This window comes from Pleurodeles waltl, chromosome 6 (genome assembly GCF_031143425.1).
Source record: "Pleurodeles waltl isolate 20211129_DDA chromosome 6, aPleWal1.hap1.20221129, whole genome shotgun sequence".
NCBI lineage: Eukaryota > Metazoa > Chordata > Amphibia > Caudata > Salamandridae > Pleurodeles > Pleurodeles waltl.
Genome location: NC_090445.1, coordinates 926270108 through 926277145, shown reverse-complemented (window position 1 = coordinate 926277145; position 7038 = coordinate 926270108).

Sequence of the window (7038 nt, the reverse complement as noted above, 5' to 3'; positions counted from 1 at the left end):
ATGCAGCAAACACACACTCCCAAATCACCTCACCTCTCTCTGGTGCACTAAGCTGAGTACTAGGCCTCAGAGTCTTCATCATCATCATGGTTTCTTCTTGAAGTCTATAACTATGTCCTACCTGTTGAGTGAGTTCTGCCTTGAGTCCTTCTATCCTCTTCCTCCTGATTCTGAGTAACTCAGTCCCAGTCACAAATGAAATGAGGTAGATCTGTGTGGTGCACTGCTGTTGAAGAACAAATACAAAAACAGAATTAGAGTATTTTGTATGATTTGTGTTTGGTAACTAAAGTGACTGGTCTGGTCCCTGAAGAACCAGAAAAAATTAGTAGAACCATCAGGTACATTTTGCTAAGATTGAAAGGCCAATCTCTTTCTGGTAAAAATGATCACCCATCAGCTACCACATACATCATCAGTCTAACAGTCACTCAATATTTCATCACTCATTGGTCCAATAGTAGTAGTTTCCTCTTCCAATCCAAGCACAGTGGTAGATACAACATTATATCTCCACTTTGATGCTAGCAACACTTAGGAATTTGGCATTGGCATGGGCAGTTTTTTAATCAATGATCTTCTCGGAATGGCATGTGAGGAGGGTAGGAATTGTCTCCAATGTCCTGAAGGGTTTGTGGAAACTTCTTCACTGCACAGTGATCTAACTCCAATCTGGCCATATATGTGTGAAATGGATGAAAGAAGTTCAATGGTGGCACTGGCATAATCAGTCCCCGAAGTAGAGTTCATCCTCAGAATCAGTGGTTCTCCCAGAAGTTGATCGCTTAACACACTTGATTCCGACCAATCTTCCTCCTGTGGTATTTTGGGAAATGTGTAATCAGGTAGAATGAAATGTTGGTTAATTTTGATCATGTTCAATCTCTCCACATTTTGAGATGCAATACTGGTCTTATTCACTGTACCAGCTTCAGTAAAAACCCACTGAGCAGACACAGTAGCTACAGGACAAGCCAGATACTTTATTTCTAGCCTTCTGAGCTGTGACCATTGTTGAATCTTCCCATACCAATACAGCAATGGGTTTTGATCTACATACACCTCTTTTGGTTCATCCAGATACTCCTAAAACATCCTCTGAATGATCACTGGTGCGGCCACTTGTCGACCTCTTTTGCCTTGGCCTCTGCCCTGGACTTAAGACCTGCCACTTGAAGCCAAGCCAATCCAGTGACTGTGGAATAGGACTCTAAGTTCCAGTCTTTCTTCTTCCAGGTCTCCAGCTTGCTCAACAATCCACTTCTTGTATTTTGAAACATCCCCTTCAGAAAAAGCAAAGGAAGTGTGAAGATTTATTTTTGTAGCGTGAATCAAGTAGGGTGTCACAGATGTACTATTTGGACAAGATAATTTAATTTTGGCACCTTGGATTACAAGTCAAGCATTAGCTTAAGCTCTCAACCAAGGCATCGGTTTCTGTGTTTCCATTCACACCTCTGAGTGACAATCTTTTTGTGACACCTTTTTTAGCCGGTCCTGTAGCAGATGCAACAGAAGATAGCTTGGCCCATCGTACTGTCTTCCTTGCTAACTTCCCATGTGAAAACCTAAAAAGTGAGCAGCATCTGTGTAGGGCATTTGATTAGGCCCCATTTGTCTGCATCCATGGTAGTTGCTTTCCCAATTGCATCCCCTCCTCTTTGAATGACGTAGTCATTGAGCTGTCTGTACTACTCAAACAGACATTGCAACATTTAATAGGTCAGGGTCTAATGTTTTGTCATCGCTATATCTGGACTTTAACTGCTACTCTAGTAGCATGCTGAATAATCCTCAACTGCTTCCGGGCTTTAAAAGAATGGCTGAAATGAGTGCAGCTTCGTCTGCAGGTGGTCATTATTTTGCTGACTAAGGGCCTCATTATGACCCTGGCGGCCGGCGGTAAGCTGGTGGTAACACCACCAACAGTCTGTCGGTGTTCCGCCTGCTATTATGACTGTGGTGCAATAGCCACAGCCATACCGCTGGCCCCTCCACTATAGCGCCAGGCTTCCGCTCCCCTGGGGATTATGAGTCCCCGACCGCCAGCCTGGCCACGGCCGTAAACACCGCCATGGAAAGGCTAGCGGTAAGGGGGATTTGGAGTGCCCCTGGGGGCCCCTGCACTGCCCATGCACTTGGCATGGGCAGTGCAGGGGCACCCAGGCATAGCCCTGTCATGCATTACACTGCCTGAATTTCGGGCAGTGAAATGTGCGACGGGTGCTACTGCACCCGCTGCACATCAGCATTGCCGCAGGCTCTATTACGAGCCGGCAGCAATGTTGATGTGACTTTTCCAGCGGAAAAGTCGTTATAGGGAGCCAGAAATACCGCAAGCACTGGTGGTATTCTGGCTCCCGCAGCCTCGGCGGTCTTCTGAAAAGACCACTGAGGTTGTTATGAGGGCCTATGTCTTCTTTTTTTTTAGAAACTCTTGCACAACCAGGATGATGCAGTGCGCCAAACACAGGACCCTGAAATAGCCATCATTTGACATTACCTTGCAATGTTAATGCCATTGTCAGTGGCAACAAATCTAGTTTGGAAACTTATGGGTCACAGCTATTGTGACACATTGCTGTTAAATTTGTTCAAGGTGTTTACAGCTGTGGGTGATTTCTACATGGCGAACATGGCTACTGCTGCATGTCACCAAATGCTTTGCAAAAGAGATCCTGTGTGCAGTGATGCACATCTGTCGTCAGGTGGATAGTGTTAACAACACTTTGCTGCAAAGCTTGTCTAACCAATTGTAGCACATCATGATGCAGTGAAGGAACAGTAACTCTGGCAAAATAGGTCCAACTCTGAACTTTACATGTTAGGCAGTTGACTACCACAAATTCTAAGAATCCCACTCCTTCCACAAAAGAAAAAGGCCGGAGGTACCAGCTCTAACATTTTTTCCAGCTTCCCATTGTACAAACATGCCGTTTGGTGGTTGCGGTTGTAGGGTCCCCCTTGCCTAAACATGCCCATCATAGTAGCCTGGATTGCAGGAGCAGCTCGCAGGATGGAAAAGGCAGGGGCAGCATGGCATGTGGCTTGGGAAGGCGCGACGAACAAAAATTAAATAATGTAATTTAAAAAAAACATACCTTTTTGTGCCGTGCCTCGTCGCTCCCATCCGCTCCTTGACTGGACTGCAGGCACAGGCTTCCAGCCTGCCCTGTGTTCAGTCTTAACAGAGCTTTGAAAGCAGCACTAGGATTGGATGGTGTGCCCAGCTTGGGTGCTCCGTGGCTGACTGAAAGTCTCTGCTTCCTGTCTCCAACCTAGCAAAGCAGTGCCTTCACTGCTGGGTTGGAGAGAGCTCAGTGCGCCTATGTGTTTGGCCAGCCCGAGACCGCCGGGCAAACATACATGCGTCCTGAGGGGGAGTGCTCTGCACTCCCCCTCACAGCCCCAAGGCACTGCTCCTTTTACTATTACTATAAAATGAAAATAAACATTGTTTATTATTGTTTTATAGTAAAAGTTGTGCATCTGTTGCTGCTGGCGGGGGTGGTGACTCTCCTCTGCCCTAATGGAGGAGCCACCCCTGCTGGATGATCTTCTTTTCTGGGACCACTAACACAGGTGACTTTTGAGAAGTAGGTGGTGGTAGGCTCAATGTGCGTTGAAGTGCAGTTATTGTATGCTGTTGTGTCTACATCCGACTCTGAGTCTTCTTGTGCCTTTGTAAGGTCGCGGAGGTGGGTGGTTCTGGTGCATTGCTGGGGACCGGGCTGCTTTTCCTGAGGATGTCAATTTCTTCTTCCTCACGTCCTACTGTGATTTGACAAGTTGTAGCTGATGTTTCCCAGCTCTCCTCACCTTCACCACCACAGCCACGTTCAACAATTCTTTTACGGTGCTCCTCCCACCCGATTGCATGATGTTTTTACATATGGGATGCCTGGCCTCCAATACCATAATATAAACCAGGCTTACGTCAACAAACACTTGTGTGGCAAATGAAGCGTATTGCAATGTTTTCCTCCTCTTTGCTAGTCATAAATGGGGAGAAGTACTTTCTTCCTGGGCCACTGCCAATCTCTGTAGAAGAACTGGAGGTAGGTGAGTCTGTCAATTGCCTCTCTGCAGTGCATACTTCCACTGAGGTAGGGGTTGGTGCAGGTCTCAGCTCGGGCCTTACAAATGTGGGAGCTGGCAGTGCTACCTGTAACACATCCCTTGGAGCAGCTTGGATTGTAATGTCAGACTCCTCTGGGCCAGATTCCACAATTACTATCTTGTTATCGTTATCCTCCATCATCATCCCCTCCCATGACTATACAGCTTTCAGAAACTTATATTTTCCCTTACCTCTCCTGACATCTGCTAGAGTCTGCTGGGGTCCAGTTCATGCCCATATCATTGGAAGTGGTGCTTGTTGAAGATGATGGAGTAGTACATTTCCTTTTCCTTGCTGGAGATCTGGGAGCCAATGATTCTGAAAGAGGAAGTTCTTGCTCAACAGGAAGCTCAACCTCCTCTACTGCACCAACGACAGGAAGATCTACTATTGCAGGCTGCTGTCAACTTTGCTCTGTTTCCTGAAATGATTGAGTACTACTTTAAGAAAGGCACAAATCCAATTCAACGTCACTGCTCATCTGTATCGCCATGATTGCAGTGGTTGCCTCACTGACAGTCATGGTCTTAAGCTGACATGGTTGGGGTAGTGCTGTTGGTGCAGGAGTGTAGCTTCCAGATTCCTCCCCAGAGGCCGGTGTGGCTGGCACACATCTCTGGTGGAAAGCTGCTTCTTCTAACTAACCACTTTCTTGGGAGCAACTTTTTTTGGGGTCATCTCAAAGCTCTCAGTTCACAGTGGCACTAATCTGCACAAGCAGAAGAGGCTGAAGGACTGAAATCACGTACAAGCCTTCTTTTTTGGCAGTACCGTGAGTGATGTCTTCTCACGTGCACCGAAAAGCAACCAAGCAAGAAAAACATGTAGTTATTGAAACATGGCATTGTTGCAGGTTGAAATAATACAGATAAATGCAATATTAGTGTGCTTGGTTACTTATTTAATAAATAACATACTAGCCAAACATTGTAAGGTAAAACCACACCTCCTACATACCTTAAAATGTAATTACAGATCAGACAACACAACAATAAGATATAGCTCTGTGTTTTATCTTCATCTATTTTAAAGGAGACACCTGTTTTAGTCAGAGAGGTGCATGGGTAAATGGAATGATCCTTAAAAAACCTATGGCGGCAAGGTAATCTAGGGGAGGTGGCATAAATATTAATTTAAAAAATGAATGATGGTGCCAATGTGTCTGCAGTGCACCGCTTCAAAGGCATCCAGGATATAAAAACTGTACAACACACACCCTCCTATGCCATCAATATTTACTTCACTTGTACACATTTTGCAGAAAAAAATGAAAAGCAAACAGTAGCGAGCATTTTTTTTATTTAATAATCCAATACCAGTCCTTCCCTACATTACGTTTTAAAACCATACATCACAGAAATATTTATTTCATGCACTGATGTCTAGTACTGGGCCTACTGGCTAGATGACCCATTGGAAGTCTAGGCCACAAAGTAAAATAAATGCATATTCCAAATGTAACAAACAAGGAGAAAAGGTAGTGAGCTATGCAGCAACTTTCATTTACAAAACATTAAAAATCAATTAAACGCAGTAACTAGGACCCTACTTAAACTCCAGGTAACCCACCACAATGAAATGTAAAAATCAAACAAAAGTACAAAGAAACACTGGTTCATGCCCTATCAAACAAACAACACACTTAGACAATATTTGTTAAACTTAATATTGTGATATCTCAAAAAAAAGTCTTTAAATCCAAAGTTATGCATCCATGAGAAGAAGACAGTGATCCTTTCACCTCAAAATCCAAGTGAAAAGTGACCAGGAGATGGACAGAGCACTGGGAGGAGCCTACCAGACAGAAACAGGAACAGGAAATTGGAGTCTCAGTGGAACCTCCTTCCTGATTGGGAAAAAGTAAACGGAAAAGGCTTTTCACACTAAAACCAACTTGAACGGTCCGTTGGAGAAGAAAATCCACTTGAAAACCTATTTTGAGTAGACTAGCTCCTTCCTGAGTTGAAATTCTACTCACAGTGCATTAGCACTCGCAAGTTGGTACTATATTGGTGCCGTTGTGGATGTAAGCTGCACGAGCAAGTGAGAAATCTCGTGCATATTCACTATCAGCACAAAGATGTTGAAAAATAAATTTCACTTGCATGAACAGATGATGGAATTTGGGCACACTATGCTGCTCTGTGTAGTGAAAAGTGCCTGGATTCTGAAAACTCTGCAAGCAAAATTGAGTTTTCCTTCGGGCCTATTTACATTACACCTCACAGAGTATCATTTATAATTCTTTCAGTAAATGACAAAAAATAAAGACTTGAATTATAAAGCTTTGTTACTTGATTCATAGGTTGGGAGTTTATTTTTTGATTCTGGTTTTCTTTGAAAGAAAGTGCTCTGACCTTTTTTTTAAACTCAGAGTGTGTTTTCAGTGCAGCTCAAAATGATATCACAGTCAGAAGGACCAGTCTCTCATGGAAAGTCACCAAAGGGGTGGAAGTGACATTAGACCAGCAAGTAAAACTCACTGCTCATTGGGCATGAGATAGAGAAATGACACTTCAAGGGTCAGCTGACTCACAACCTGTTCTGAGCTACAGGGACAACATAAGCTCCAGAAGCCTCTCTGCCCAGCTAACCTGCTGGTACTGGACCTTCTTAGACCTGCACCTGGACCTGAGAGAACCCTGTTGGCCTCTGCAAGATTAAGTTCCCGATCCCCAAGAGGTACTTTCCCAGGTCCTGGAACTTTGGTTGGAATCAAAGGGCACTCCTCCTCTGAAGAAGAAATTCTAAAGTTTTTTACTCTTGTGACCCCAAACATGCCCATTTGTGCCAGGATCTTGCCCATGTGATGAACACCATTATGAAGCTCTGGTGGACCTTACTCTTCACGCTACAGCAGCGGCCAGCGATAACTGGCAACACAAGTTCTACACTTCATTCTACAGTATCGACAGCCT